This window comes from Anabrus simplex, chromosome 6, assembly GCF_040414725.1.
Source record: "Anabrus simplex isolate iqAnaSimp1 chromosome 6, ASM4041472v1, whole genome shotgun sequence".
Classification (NCBI taxonomy): Eukaryota; Metazoa; Arthropoda; class Insecta; order Orthoptera; family Tettigoniidae; genus Anabrus; species Anabrus simplex.
In genome coordinates this window covers 171,492,580-171,508,698 of record NC_090270.1, presented here as the reverse complement: position 1 = coordinate 171,508,698, position 16,119 = coordinate 171,492,580, and the positions used below count along the sequence as shown (strand labels likewise).

At 37.7% G+C, this 16,119-nt stretch overlaps 1 protein-coding gene across 4 annotated transcripts in view; it reads right to left on the bottom strand.

Annotated features, from left to right (window-relative positions):
- The window catches only part of nudE (Nuclear distribution protein nudE), a 270,984-nt gene extending 255,913 nt beyond the window's left edge, over positions 1-15,071 (bottom strand). For 3 of the 4 annotated variants that reach the window (XR_010860559.2, XM_067150050.2, XM_067150052.2), the window contains exon 1: positions 14,723-14,838. The gene's annotated coding sequence lies outside the window, so the exon portion shown is untranslated. Of the gene's footprint in view, positions 1-14,722; positions 14,839-15,040 lie in introns of those variants that run through there. The other variant, XM_067150051.2, reaches the window with a different exon arrangement.
- Positions 15,072-16,119: the final 1,048 nt, after the last annotated feature.

Here is a 16,119-nt window from a genome sequence, read left to right as displayed (position 1 = left end):
TACAACACTGTCATTTAACATGTACCGTAAGTATTTCAAAATTTTACACTACGACTTACAGTAGATCGAACGGTCCAATTACTATTATCTTAGCATTGTAAATACAGCACGTTCATACACAAATTCACACATACCTCAAATAATTCAGATGCCCTAATACTACACTTTACAGTGGGTTGAGCTTTGCATAAAAATATGACACCATCACAAACAAATTTACACAAAATTTATGGAATGCTGAAGTCTATTCTTACATTTTTTTGGGAAAAGGCTCTAAGACAACTGCAGGTAATCCATTCCAATCATCAATTCCGTGATTTACAAACAAATATCTATCACAGTTTTCTGTGATCTACCTTTTACTTTATGCGGATGATCTGTCCTGCTTATATAACAGGGCTTTCCTAGTTGACTGTTCAACTCTCCCCTAGCTGGTTGTCGCATAAAAATTATACACCGGGCGAGTTGGCCATGTGGTCAGGGGCGTGCAGCTGTGAGCTTGCATCCAGGAGATAGTGGGTTCGAATCCCACTGTCGGCAGCCCTGAAGATGGTTTTCCGTGGTTTCCCATTTTCACACCAGGCAAATGCTGAGGCTGTACCTTAATTAAGGCCACAGCCACTTCCTTCCAACTCCTAGGCCTTTCCTATACCATCGTCGCCAGAAGATCTATCGGTGTCGGAGAGACGTGAAGCCACTGGCAAAAAAAAAAAAAGAATTATACATGGCACATAACCATGTTCGTTTCCTTCTAGTCCGAGAATCTGCCACCCAAGTTTTTCTATCATACTTGTCACACTACTTCTAGGATTGAAATCGTTAAGCAAGAATCTTGCAGCCTTTCACTGTACCATCTCAAGTTCCTTAATAAGTCCTGTTCGGTATGGACCCCATATGACCACTCCATAGTCCAGAACTGGCCTAATGAGTGATATATAGCCCTGCGCCTTCGCCTGGGAACTGCTGCCCTTTAGCACCCTCACAAACTGTAAGGACTTGCATGCTTCAGTAATTACTAAAGCCCGGATTTCCATGCACTATCAAATCTCAAAATATGCATGCATTCACGTACTATCATATGGCAAAACATGCACAATAAAATGGGAAATATGCACTATCAAAATTCAGTCCCTTCTAAAACATTGTACAATAACTACCGTAAATTCCCCAAATTTTCTTGATATAAGGTCATCCATTTATCTGTCAGCATATTCCTAAACACAGAAAATGATCTTTTTACTTCACAAGAAGTGACAGGTGTATACTTAAATTAAGACATTTGGGACAAAGTGAGGTCAAATTGTACGCCCTTTGCATTTTCACCACAATGCATCTTATATAAGTTTGACGAATTTAAAGTCAGGATTTGAACGGATCACTTTGTTGGACCTACCTCTAGCTGCCCCATGCAATGACTGCAGACTCTTTTGAATGTCCTCAATAACTGGCAACGATTGCTTGCTGCAAAACCAAGGTCTGTTAGCTGCCATCTCAGTAACACGGTATCACAGAATTGAGATACAAAGTTTGTTTTGTTCGTCTAACATAGACGAACAAATGAGCCATCAATGAGTAATGCACAATTTAAGGTTCAATTTATAGCAAAGTATAACTGGGACACCTTATTCCTAAGAAGTACAGAGATCGGTGTGGGGCCTTCCGGCTTACGTCAATGTTTACTCAAGCAACAGATAAGAAAATGCTTGGGTAATTAAATTATAGGACCTCTACCGTTGGTTGTAACATAGGATGCCAGGAATACATTCTCTCCGTCTCTCAGTAATAGACATACTGTATAACATGAAAAAAATGGTCCCAAATTGCACATCAACTTTCATAAAAAGGCGCTATCATGCAAGTTAACCTTATATATGCGCCAAAGTCAGAGCAAGTCATCTTATGCAATATTAAACGTCCAGATATTCGCTATTAAATCCAAAATCTTCCAAATATGCATTATGCATGATTTTCTCATAAAAAGGCCGAAACATGCAAACATGAAGGGAAAAAGCACGGTTATTCGGAATCGTTAATCTATAAAACGAGTATTTGCAAAGTTTGAGAAGTGTAACCAGCTTATTTAAAAAGCATGCATTTGCATGGAAATCTGGGCTCTAGTACTTGCACTTCCTACATGGGTGTCCCATTTTAGGCCTCTTCTTTACATGGATTCCTAGGTACTTGCATGAGTAACTCACTACCAGAGCATCTGATCCAAGACAATATTGAAAGTCCCCTGCCTATGTTCTTTCCCATTCTTATGAGACTGCATTTTAGAGAATTTATTTTCATTTTATATCGAGTGCCCACTTATGGAGTATATTTATATCTGCTTGTAATAACCTATTATCTCTAGCATTCTGTATTTTTCTGTATATTATGCAGTCATCTACAAACAATCTGCATTAGTTGAACTTATAATTGTAATTTTTGTTTCTCACTCAAAAGTTTGAAACTGCACAAAATTTTAGAACTTCTCTATTAAGACCTTTTTAGTAGTGGTAAAACTGTTACTGATATCACACTCATACCCCAGAAGCTGGCCATCAGATGGATGAGGAGAGTGGTGACGAACCTTACCGACTGCAACGGACAAAATAAACGCAACATCTACAGTGGATACAGAAGAGGAGACACTAAAACCATCAGAAAATGTTTCGGAATGCATCAGTCCAGGAGCTTCAGAAGTAATATGACGAAGGAAACACTATAATGCCACTGACAAAACTTCATTATACCTGAGAAAAGACGTGGTGAAGTCCAGCCACAGAAACAGAAACACGTTATAATGAAATGGTACGATGATGAGTAGACTTTTACTCATAAATCATAAATAAATAAATCTGCATTGTTTCAAGCTTTTGTTAACAGACATTATTTTTGACATCAACCTACATGCATTGCAACAAAACCATACTACACTCAATCTAACATCTTATTACTAACTGGGGATGGGGTTGATTGCAGTAACTAAAATGTGACAGTCTTTGGGTTGGATTGTGAGGAAAGAATGGTGGTTCCCTCTGTTTGATTTTGGTTTAGATAGCGCATATCTGAATGCGGGGCATATTATGAAAGGCTGGAATATGGAAAAATTTTTACATATTGTCAGCTTCGAAAAGCAGTTGTCCAGGCATATTGTGGATAGTATGCCAAACCACCACAGAAGTACGTATGCAGCTCCTCAGTAGCAAGCCGCATTTCTCCTGGAGTTCAAATTGCTGGTGGCTTGGAAGAACATACTAGAAAAAACTGTGCACAAAAAAATATGCACTCTGCTGAAATTGTGCAAGAATAACATCTAAGAAATGTATTGTTAGTTTATATGTCCATTTTTACTATGGATTCAATACAGGAAAAGAAAACTGAAGTGTTTTGTACTTCTGACCCTTTAAAAACCCTAAATAAAAATGTGAACAGACTCTGGGATAGGTTTAACCCTCAACCACGGACGTACAGTCTCTCCGACAGCGCCAAAATTTCAAATGTTCATTTCAAAAGATTCCCGCCACTGTATGAATGTGAACGCACACGTACATTCTGGCGGGAAGCCAGTTGCGCTGTACACTTAGTGGCATTAAGTTATTTCGTTCAGTACTCAAGATATTAGGCATACAATATCGCTAGCGGTCCCATAGACCATGTCTGTGGTAGTGTGACTGTTTCTATCCATTGTCAGAATGGATACTAGACAAGGTCTTTCGCATGAGGTCAGAGTTATTGATGAAAACTTTGATGACACAGTGCTTGAGTGCATGGAGGATAATGATAGTGAAGTTGACTATGGAGATGAAAAAGATTACGTCCTTGAGAGTGATCATACATCTGGTTCGGAATTATCAGCTGATGAATGTGAGGAAGTGTCGTATTCTAGCAGCGAACCTGTGAACCGGAAGAATTACAATGGTAAGAATAACTATAAGTGGTCCTCAGAAACAGTCACAAGTCGTTCCAGAACAAGACAACATAACATTGTAGTACATCTCCCTGGATTACGCCCTCCCGCTCGAACAGCTACTAAAGAAGATCCGTGCAAAGTGTGGAATTTTTTAATAACTGAGACTATGCTGCAAGACATAGTTAAATGGAGAAATGTGAAAATCCAGACAGAAAGAATAAGGTATAAAAACCAATTGTCTTGTGATATGGCTGATGTTGATGTCATTGAAATGAAAGCTTTTATTGGTTTGCTACTATATTCTGCCATATTCAAATCTAATCACGAGGATGTCTGATCTCTGTTTGCTACTGATGGTACAGGACGTGATATATTTTGGTGTGTTATGAACTGTAACAGATTTGCATTACTCCTGTCTTTTCTGCGTTTTGACATCCCTAGTAACCGAACAAAGCGAAAAGAACTAGATCCCGCTGCTCCCATTTCACAGATGTTCGATCAGTTTGCTCAAAACTGTCAGACTGTTTACACCATTGGTACTGCTGCTTGTGTGGATGAGATGCTTGTAGCTTTTCGTGGTCACTGCAAGTTCAAAATTTTCATGCCTAACAAACCAAGTAAGTATGGACTAAAAATCATGTGCCTTACCGATGCTCACAACTACTTCTTTCTCAATGGGTACATGTATGTTGGGAAAGATTCTGATAGAACTACACTCTCCCCCGAAGAAAAGAAGCTAGCAAAGCCAACTCAAACAGTGCTGCGCCTTTCTTCTCATATACAGAGAACAAACAGGAACGTCACAGCTGACAACTGGTTCAGTTCAATTGAATTGATGATGGCACTGAAGGACAGAGGGCTAACATACGTAGGGACGTTGAAAAAAAAATAAGAATGAAATACCTAATGAGTTCCTGCCCAATAGATATTACAAAGAAAGTACCTCGCTTTTTGGTTTCACGAAAGATGCAACAATAGCATCCTTTGTTCCAAAAACGGGCAAGGCCATAACACTAATTTCATCAATGCATCATGATAAGTTGATCGATCCTGAAACAGACAAACGATCGATGATTTCCTACTACAATAGTACGAAGGGAGGAGTAGACTCACTTGATGAGAAATGTGTTATCTACCCAACAAGTCGCAGAACTAGAAGGTGGCCAATGGTGATTTTCTTTCGAGTTCTGGAAATAAGTTTTGTAAATGCCTCCATTCTGTTCAGCTCTTACAAAGACAACCCTGTAATTAAAAGGTTTGATTTCATGAAGACCTTGGCAGGACAGCTCGTGGAAGAACATATGCAGCACAGGATGAAAAATCCTCACGTTAGCTGGGAAGTCCGAGGGTGCATAAGAAGAGTTCTAGGAATTCGTGACGATCTCATCATGGGGAAAGAGGAAAATATTGAAAAACTAAAAACATGCTACACTTGTGACCCACGGAAGAAGAGAAAAACAGCATACCTCTGTCAAATGTGCAAAAAGCCGATGTGCTTGGAGTGTACAAAGAAAATGTGTAAAACGTGCATAAAAGATGTGTGATAACCTTGAGAAAGATATTAGAATAATTCCGTACTGACGGTTTTCACTTTACAAAGGTGAAAAAATGAGTGTCTCCTAATTCAATACATCATATATTCCATCATTAGATGGAGTAAACAAATTCAAACATGTTTCGGCTCGTTTGAGCCATCTTCAGTGAAAAATGAGGGAGGTTGAAATAATGTACATAAAACAAGTTTAAAAATGCCAAAAAAAAAAAAACATAATGAAGTAACAAATGAAAAAACAGAGCCTAGACGGAAACAAAATTAGCACAAATATAACCTATGAGGTCCCCAACCTCACCATGCGCACCTGTTGTTCATTTCCATGTATTATTTGTTTTTATTTCTTTTCTTCTTACGTTAACACTGTTTTTAGTTTCAATTATTATTTTTGCTTTAACACCTGTTTCACTGAATTTTGTCGCAGTGAGTTTTTTTTTTTTTTTGCTCCACATAATGATGTATATTTGTGCTAATTTTGTTTCCGTCTAAGCTCCCTTTTGTTTTTTTCATTTGTTACTTCATTATGTTTTCTGGCATTTTTTAACTAGTGTTATGTAAATTCTTTCACTGAAGATGGCTCAAATGAGCTGAAACATGTTTGAATTTGTTTACTCCATCTAATGATGGAATATGTGATGTACTGAATTAGGAGGATACACTCATTTTTTCACCTTTGTAAAGTGAAAACCTTGAGAAAAGGAAAGTTGACAGTAAACTTTGAAACTGTAAACGCAGAAGCGCCACAAATGGCTTGAGCGTTCATTTATTGCCTGTTGAAAGCAGTGTTTTAAACATTTCTATTTTTTGTTTTCAACATATCCTAGTTCAGTTTTCATTTCATTTAATAACTGAAAGGATAGTAATCCACTAATTTCATTCCATGACAAACATCACTACTTATCGATTTTTGATAGATATATCAATATGCACACTCATGTATTTCCAACTAGTAATTGCTACGGCATTGAGCATTTTTCTATTTTATAATTAAAATATTCCATATATTGCATCTCTGCTTCTTAAATCAAGCAAAAGAGTATAATATAACATCACTATAATTATTTTACATCCATTGTTTTATTATTGTGCCCACAACAATACTAAATATAACAGCGGTATCTGAGAACGCGCATTTGTGTTCACGGCCATATTACGCACGTCTGTAGTTGAGGGTTAAAGCAATTGTTGAGGAATGTGAAAATAGGTTTGTACCTACAAAGGTGATAAGGAATGGTAAAGATCCACTATATTATAAGAGAGAAGTAAAGAGACTAAGAAGGAGATCCAGATTGGTTAAAAAAAAAAAAAAAAGTTAGAAATGACTGTGGAAGTAAGGAGAAATTGAATCTAGCAAAGAAGTCACCTAAAGATAACATGATGGCAGGCATAATTGGTGGTCATACAAATTTTAGTGAAAAATGGAAGAGTATTTATAGGTACTTTAAGGCAGAAACTGGTTCCAAGAAGGATATTCCAGTAATCATTAATGAACAAGGGGAGTGTGTACGTGAGGATCTTCAAAATGCAGAAGTATTCAGTCAGCAGTATGTAAAGATTGTTGGTTACAAGGATAATGTCCAGATAGAGGATGAGACTAATGCTAAAGAAGTATTAAAATCCACCTATGACAACAATGACATTTACAGTAAGATACAAAAGTTGGAAACTAGAAAAGCAGCTGGAATTGATAAGGTTTTGGGGGATACACTAAAGACAATGGGTTGGGATATAGTACCATAATATGGTACTTATTTGATTACTGTCTGCATGAAGGAGCTATACCAAATGAATGGACAGTTGCTATAGTAGCCCCTGTGTATAAAGGAAAGGGTGATAGACATAAAGCTGAAAATTACAGGCCAGTTAGTTTGACATGCATTGCTTGTAAGCTGTGGGAAAGTATGTTTTCTGATTATATTAGACACGTTTGCCAAATTAATAACTGGTTCAATAGAAGGCAGTTTGGGTTTAGGAAAGGTTTTTCCACTGAAGCTCAACTTGTAGGATATCAGCAAGATATAGCAGATATCCTGGATTCAGGAGGTCAATCTGACTGTATCGTGATTGACCTCTCTAAGGCATTTGATAGGGTAGATCATGGGAGACAAATGGCAAAAATGAGTGCAATTGGACTTGACAAAAGAGTGACTGAATGGGTGGCTATGTTTCTAGAAAATAGAACTCAGAGAGTAGGCGAAGCTTTACCTGTCCCTGCAATAATTAAGAGGGGAATTCTTCAAGGTAGTATTACTGGACCTTAACGTTTTCTTTTACAGTAAAACCTGCCTTAACGGACACCTCTCACCAGCGGACACTCCTCATTGGCGGACGATTTCCTAGGTCCGTAATTAAATACGTTGTTGTGTGTAAGTAATTTACCCCTCTTACACAGACACCCTTTATTACGAACGCGGACATACCATAGCCACGAGAAAGTTCAATTAAACCTCTCCTAACGGACACTTTCTTTTTCAAAAAGTACTGTATTTGTGCCCTGTACAGTATGTATTCGCTTACTTTTTTCACAGGCGGTACTTCCAGTTAGTGATGAAGCACACAGTATCAGAACTTAACGGGAATGACATAACTCTTCAAACACTGACAAAGGGACTGAATGTTCTCCAATCAATTTCGTGGACAACCAACGCATAGAAAAAAGTTACAGCCTCCACAATTCGTAAATGATTTCTGAAAGCTGGGTTTCCCGCTAGTGGTGGACATTAAAAACCATTATTCTTGTCATTATTCCGTATTGAAGAATAGCTAATCACAAAGTTTATACAAGGAGTAAATTTAATACCACCTATTCAATACAATTTATTCCACTATTGTGTGGTTAAATACACATGGAAATTATCAGAAATTTGAAGAGTATATGTTTCGCCCACTGTTTATTGGGCATCATCAGCCTCAATCAATCTTAAAACACACAATGTAACTGCAGTTACATTAGGACATAAGTTACATCTTGAGAATAAATTGATAACATTGTTTACTACGGACATCCACGTCTACATGAGGCATTCTCTGGTTACACGAAATTGTCGTCCAACCTACCTTCTTTTAATTGGATATTTTTAGCAGCGTTTACGGCAAATTCTTCGATGTATTTTTAGCACTTCACGACATACTATGATTTTTATCTACAGTAACTTTCCAAGACGTCTTAATCTATACCGCCTCCAATTTGACTATATATTTTCATCCTTATTTTAAATTTTGGCCTCAAACATGAACAAATACTGTATCTTTTAACCGTCTTGTTCTTGTCCTGTGACGCCTTATTTTTTATATCCTGTTTTCCAAATGTAATATATATTGTTCAAGCTTTTTATCAAAAAGATCCATTCCAGTGTCAGACATAGATTATTTTTTAAAAAACAATGTGTGACAATTACTTTTAGACGAGTGTTTCAATTTTTCAAAGTGATTTTAGCATAAGTTCTGTTTTATTCAATATTTTTGTACTGTAAACATTTTGCATCCACAGTATTAACACTTGTAAACTTTCTTCAATACGTTTTATGTAAATTATTATGACTCCTTAGACCATGTGTGTTTTAAGATTGATTGAGGCTGATGATGCCCAATAAACAGTGGGCGAAACATGTACACTTCAAATTTCTGATAATTTCCATGTGTATTTAACCACACAATAGTGGAATAAATTGTATTGAATACGTGGTAAAAAATTACTCCTTGTACAAACTTTGTGATTAGTGGTGGACATCTCGAATTAGAATCGGATACCCTTCCTGACAGCATGGAATCAACACACCAGTTGATTAATGCAGCAGGTTAAAGTGTACAAGTGAACACCTATATCGAAATTGATTCAGATATTCCAACAGAGTGTGAAAGTGGGGATAGACCAATACCAGTCGGCGTAGTTTAATGCTCATTCTGGGGCTCCTATGTGTCACCCGAATGCTGATTATGGAGCACAGTGCATTCTTCAACCATGAGGGCTGACTGAGAGGAGCTGTTTATCAAGTGTATAGTGCAAGGAAGCAGCAAGCCTATATGTGTAATATTGACATTTAACGTACCTAACCTAACTGAAAGTGTGTTTGCTGTATAACTAAGGTCTTGAGAATTATGCATAACATTTAGCGTACTTAGCAGTGCCCCTGTTTCTTTTTAAATTATGGAGTGCGAAAACTTTATAATACAGTCAAACTAGGGTTGCTATTCATTACTTGTATAAATTCATGAAAAACAAAATACATCCCACTGGAAACATACGTGCTATTCAGAAGAAAGTTGGCTGAAGTCAGAAAGGTCCACACGGAATGTAATACGAGATGCAAAACAAATTTAAAAGGGTGCATTCATTTTCAACGCCTGGAAAGAGAAGACTAAAATCTCGCAAGAAATGTGAATTGGAAAATTATGATAAATGCATGGTCAGGCGTGCGATTCATAATTTTCACGATACCAAAGGCGAGAGACCAACATTGGAAAACATCTGTAGGAAACTGGTTGAGGATATACAGTTTAGAGGTGGTGTAAGAACATTAAGCAAGATAGTTCGAGGCCTAGGTTTTCAATAGAGGAAGACAGAAGACATGCATGGAATACTTATGGAGAAGCCTGACACAACGCTCCTACGTGTATGGTACATACAGAGCATAAGGCGGTACTGACAAGAGGGTAGGCCTATTGTTTACGCTGATGAGACATATTTGCATTGTTCACACACTACACCAAGCACTTGGAGTGCCTGTTCTCTTCATGGACTGAAATCCCCTACGTCGAAAGGGCAAAGATTAATAGTGGTACATGCCGGTTCAGATGCAGGTTTCGTTCCAAATGCTTTGTTGCTTTTCAAATCAAACCAAACAACAGGGGATTATCATGAGATGAACTACAGAAACTATGAAAAATATCTGACAGAGAAATGAATTTAATTTAAGAATTTCATTTTTAATGAATTCCTAATATGTCACCCAACTCTGCAGTTGTGACTAATAATGCCTCATACCATATGTCCAATGTGAGCACGCTCCCACATCATCTTCCCGAAAAAATTATGCAGGATTGGTTGACTGATAAGGGTATTCAGTTTTCTACAGAGATGATTAAACCTCAACTGTATGCTTCGATTAAATCCCATAAACCATGCTATAAGACGTATAAAATCAAAAGACTACTAGCTGCCTATGGACATACGATTTTGCCTCCACCACAGTTCCATCCAGACTGGAACCCTATCGAAATGATTTTGGATCATGTTAAAACGAATGTAGAACAAAAGAAAGTTACTTTCAGACTTGATGATGCAAGAGCATTGCTGATAGAAAGAACTACTGGAGGAGAAGAATCATCGAATATGTAGGCATGTAATAGACATTGAGAAGAAGTACACTGAGAGGAATCACATAATGGATGAAGTATCAGACCACATAATGATTAATCTGGAGGCCAATAGAGCCAGTGACAGAAAGAGAGTTTGTGACGCCAGCACCAAAAACACAGATGACAATGAAGGCGATATGAGCGGCTTTCAACCTCTTTCAGAACATGCGGACTAGGAACAGGCCAATAGGTAAGTTTACTGCTATTTTCCGAATACATAATTGTCAATCTCTTTGTTATTTCATTCAATGTTTCTGCTTTCTCTAACAATATCATTATGCTATGGGTTACTGTGTTCAAGCTCGGTTATAACTAAATGGCATTATGTACACGCAATGAGATCTCACTCAAATCACTGTGACAGTTCAGCTTGCATGGTCGCCTGTGCAGGCAGTTTGTTAAGAACTGCTACCAGCAAGCCGATTTAGTGAAGTGGGAGGGGCGTGTAGCGCCACTACTGACCCACCCGAACTCTGACAAATTCTGCACAGCTTTCTTTAGCAAGCTCTTCATGCATGACATATAAACCTATTATACAGTAATTCCCAGCGACCCCCTCAAACTGACCTAAATAATAGATACACAAACTTTAATTTCTGTATTGCTTCTAAAGTACCTCAAAAAGCACATATCACTCAAAAAATTGAAAATTCAATCAAAAACCATTCAATGGGAATTACAGGGTTTAATTACTTGCATCTATTGCTTTCTTTACATCAATTCTACATTTTAACACCAACAACTTGATGCCATCCTTATTTGAGTTCCAGCTCCCAGTACTATCATCACCACTCCCTCTTCCCATTTTCCTGAATGTACATCCCAGTAACCATTCTAAACCAACATTCTAATTTATGCACAGTAGCACTGCGTTTCGAGTGGAGGGCATCATACCACAAATCCCTACGTCCTTCCAACCCATTAGAATCTACAAATCTCACTTGCAGTTTTCCACATAGGCCTAATCCATTGTATCATTTCACTCTCAGCAAGCATTGTGATACTTGTGAAACATAACCGGCATTGTGAAGTCTGGGGGACCGCGCATGTTTAATGCTGAATAAGGTTTTAAATTTCTGAAAAATGTTATTAGATCAACAATGCTATATTTAGTAATTATTAATTCTAATCATTTACCCTAATTTCACTAAGAGATAACTCCATATGACAGTTATTAACAGATTTTGGAAATATTATGTAGTTAATGCCAACTTCAATCAAGTATGCCATAAATATTCAAATTAACTTCTTAAAGATAAACAAAACATTTCCAGTTGTTCAATCGCAATATGAATAAAGGTCCTAACATTCAAATTATGAAATGATTTATTCAAAAAACAAAGTTATGTGGAAACCAGCAGATCTTACATTTTAGGTACTTTTGAAACACATTACACAAAGTCATTCATTCAAACACTTGGAGAATCACAATATATATCCTACTCATAACACAAAGATGAAATATTAAGTCTGTTATTTCCCTATTCACCTCAATCGAAAGCTAAAATATCCTTTAATTTGAAGATGTCTGCCTCCATAGCGTAACGGTTAGTACTATTAACTGCCAGCCTTGGTGGCCCGGGTCAGATTCCCGGTTCTGCCAGAAATTTGAGATTCCCAGGAGGGCTGGTATGTGGCTGACACGGTTCATGCAGCTCACCTCCATAGGGAGTGAGCCTGAAAAGAGCTGCATCACCTCGGGATGAGGACACGAATTTACTTTACTGTTTGAAGATCACCTACAAAAATACATTACCATATAATAATCGGTACTGTCACTGTCAGAATACTCTATGCCACTGGTGCATTCATCTAATACCGGTGGTGATAAAACATCTTCAAAAGCAGCACAGCCAATACACAATTTTGATGGTCCGGGTTTAGCCATAGTTATATCTACAAAACGCCTATTGTACAGCAATAAAGAAAGTTGCACCATAAGAGAAATTTTACACAACCGATGTTGTGAGGTCCAGCAGGCAACTTGAGTTATGTAGTTAATACAATAAAGCACATTCTGATGTTATCGCAACAGATGAGGGAAGCTAACTGATTAGCTTGAAGGTAATGGGACTGCCAAGATCACTGCTCGAAAAGAATGGCACAGAGCAAACAAACAAAACCACGGGAGGTCCCGGGGACCTCACGACACTTCCTGAGGGTTAAATCTTCAATCACTGTTCAGTCGGTATCCCTTCTACACAATAACCCAGTAATAATCTCTGCTTCCTTAAATTTCACCCACACTGCAATAACCAGATCCCACACTTACCCAGCTGTGGTGGAACCTATTCCAGCTTGCCTTACACTGTTGTTACCAACATGATAACTTACCACCTTCTCCCTACCCTCCACCTTCCCTTCTTCTTTCCTAACATCTGAAGCCTAACAATGGAGGCCCCCCCTGCCCAAGACTATAGTATAATCGCTACCCAACTCATTAGATCCCCTTCCCTCCTAATGTCACTTATCTTCCAACACAGCTGATGTACCTACTTCCTCCTCAATTTTCTCCCTCTCATGAACCTGTTCAACCTCCCTCTTCCTATTCTCTACTCTATGTTTCAGCTTCCTACCTTCCCACTTGTCCGTAACCCGAGTTGGGAAGTAACTGAGTAAAAGTAAGCAAATTATTTGTACCAAAACTTCTTTTGTTAGATTTACTTGTCATTTTTAACAAAATGTCATTTTTTCCTAATAAAATACTTCTTGAAATGAAGTTGTAACATTACATTCTGCTACCTAGATACAGGGTACAACAAAAGTTCAGCAAATTTAGAAACCTAAAACTCGCAAGTAATCACGCCAGGGGTATATAGCCAAGAATACATGTACTTGTTCATTCACTCGTAAACTTCTTGTGGTTATCGACTGAGATTTAGGTAATTGTGTACTACGTCGCCGAGAATGGAACTAAAACAAACATGTGACAGTGAAGGAGTTAAGGAATTTCAATTCCCCTCTTTGAATACATAGTTTGAATTGGAGTAAAAATAATGAGAAAACGGGTATGACATGTAAATTTTGCTTGGGAGCAATAATTTTGAAAGTTCCAAGGTTTCGTGTTTCGTCTCATTTAGGGATGGTAACGACTTAATATACCTTTGCTGAAAGACAGAAAATAGGATGCCCGGCCGAGTAGCTCAGTCGGTAGAGCGCTGGCCTCCTGAGCTCAAATTGGCGGGTTCAAACCAAACTCAGACCGGATAAGTGCTCAAATACGCCAGCCTTGCGTCGGTAGATTTTCCGGCAAGCACAAGAACTCGTGCGAGACAAAATTCCAGCACCTCAGCGTCACAACCACAGTGAATTCATAAATACGCATTTTAAACTACAGACAGAAACTCCAGGCGTGAAGTATGTTTTTAAGACAGAAAGATGACAAGTATGAACGATATATCAAAGCATGAACGACCATTTGCTCGGTACAGCATACAACTATCGCAAATACTAAATGCAGATAGCTGAAGCTACGACGATAAGAAAACTGAAGTACCACTTTATGAAATCTCGAGAACCACTTCAGCCAGTTTTGTCAAATATTAATATGAACGGACTATTTGTATTCCGAAACAGCAATTAAAAGATTTTAAAATCTTAGGCAAATGAAATTCCGAAATCAGAAATAGTCAAAATAACCATAACCTACACATGGAAACCAACACTGAAAACAAATGGGGGCCCCATGCAAGATAATGAACTATTTGTGGCCAGGAAATATATACATCATTAATGAACACAACCACTCCTTAGCAACATGAATTAAATGAACATTTTTTTTAGAAATGAGTCACCGTACAACCTTCATCCCATACGGCATTTAGCAATGACGTTACCTGATATAAAGAACAAGTTCATCAAGAATTGTTAATATAAACAGGATATGGAATCTATAGTCATGATTCCTTTCTTACCACAGCATTAACCAATGTACTAATAGGTTGAAAAAATAGTATTTCACAGAAAAATACAACTTAAAACTAACTGCCAAATAAACATTTCTCAATGTATGTTTGTAAATTCCAAAGATCATCAATGTATTTTGTCGAAGAGATAACAATCAATTTCCATCCGATGCAATCATGATTTAGACAGATATTACAATACAATCATCAAATTATGCTTAATAAAAGGTAAAAAAAAGTCAGCACAAATTGTGCATAAAAGGACAACAATAGATTGTACAATAGTATATTACTTATTCCACAAATTTGTCATACCACAGTACATACATTTCTCTTACATGATCCTTGGTGTATACTAACTGTCAAAGTAATTGTCACAGAACTCAAAAAGACAGTCCGGGTCTGGGTACTGGTAAAAAATTTCACAACTTCTATAGCGGTAGTCCGTACCGCCATTTCATTTACTAATTGGCATACTTCTACCTTTGAAACGGTCCCTGGTCTGTTCATTAATGCTTATGTGGTAGAGGGATATGTCCATGTTTACCTACTTCTCTTGTCCGTGACTTGCAGCAACTTCAACCACCTAAGGATCATGTAACCAGCAATCTATGAAGGGCATTTCGGAATTTTATCTCAAGTCACCTATTATGGTTAGTCCACACCAAAGTTTAATAAACAATGTTAACGAAACAAAGTTAATAAACAATGTTAATGAAACCATTTCTCAAGATGTTAATAAACGAAAATATCTGCTTGTGAGTGTACAATGGAAAGGTTAAGGAAGAAGAAAATACAGACGCAGCTATCATTATTTTAATGAGTGCAATTAGGGAAAAGCGCAGACGCAAAGTGTGGCAAAGAAACATATTGGAATATCGTTTATCAATCACTACTGATCTGCATTTAGGGTAGTCGCCCAGGTGGCAGATTCCCTATCTGTTGTTTTCCTACAATTTTCTTAAATGATTTCAAAGAAATTGAAAAATTATTGAACACTTCTCTTGGTAAGTTATTCCAATCACCAACTCCCCTTCCTATAAACGAATATTTGCCCCGGTTTGTCCTCTTAAATTCCAACTTTGTCTTCATATTGTGTTCTTTCCTACTTTCAAAGACACCACTCAAACTTATTCGTCTACAGATATCCTCCCACGCCATCCCTCCACTGAAAGCTCGGAACATACCACTTAATCGAGCAGCTCGTCTCCTATCTCCCAAGTCTTCCCAGCCCAAACTTTGCAACATTTCTGTAACGCTACTCTTTTGCCGGAAATCACCCAGAACAAATCGAGCTGTTTTCTTTGGATTTTTTCCAGTTCTTGAATCAAGTAATCCTGGCGAGGCTCCCATACACTGGAACCATACTCTAGATGGGGTCTTACCAGAGACTTATATGGCCTCTC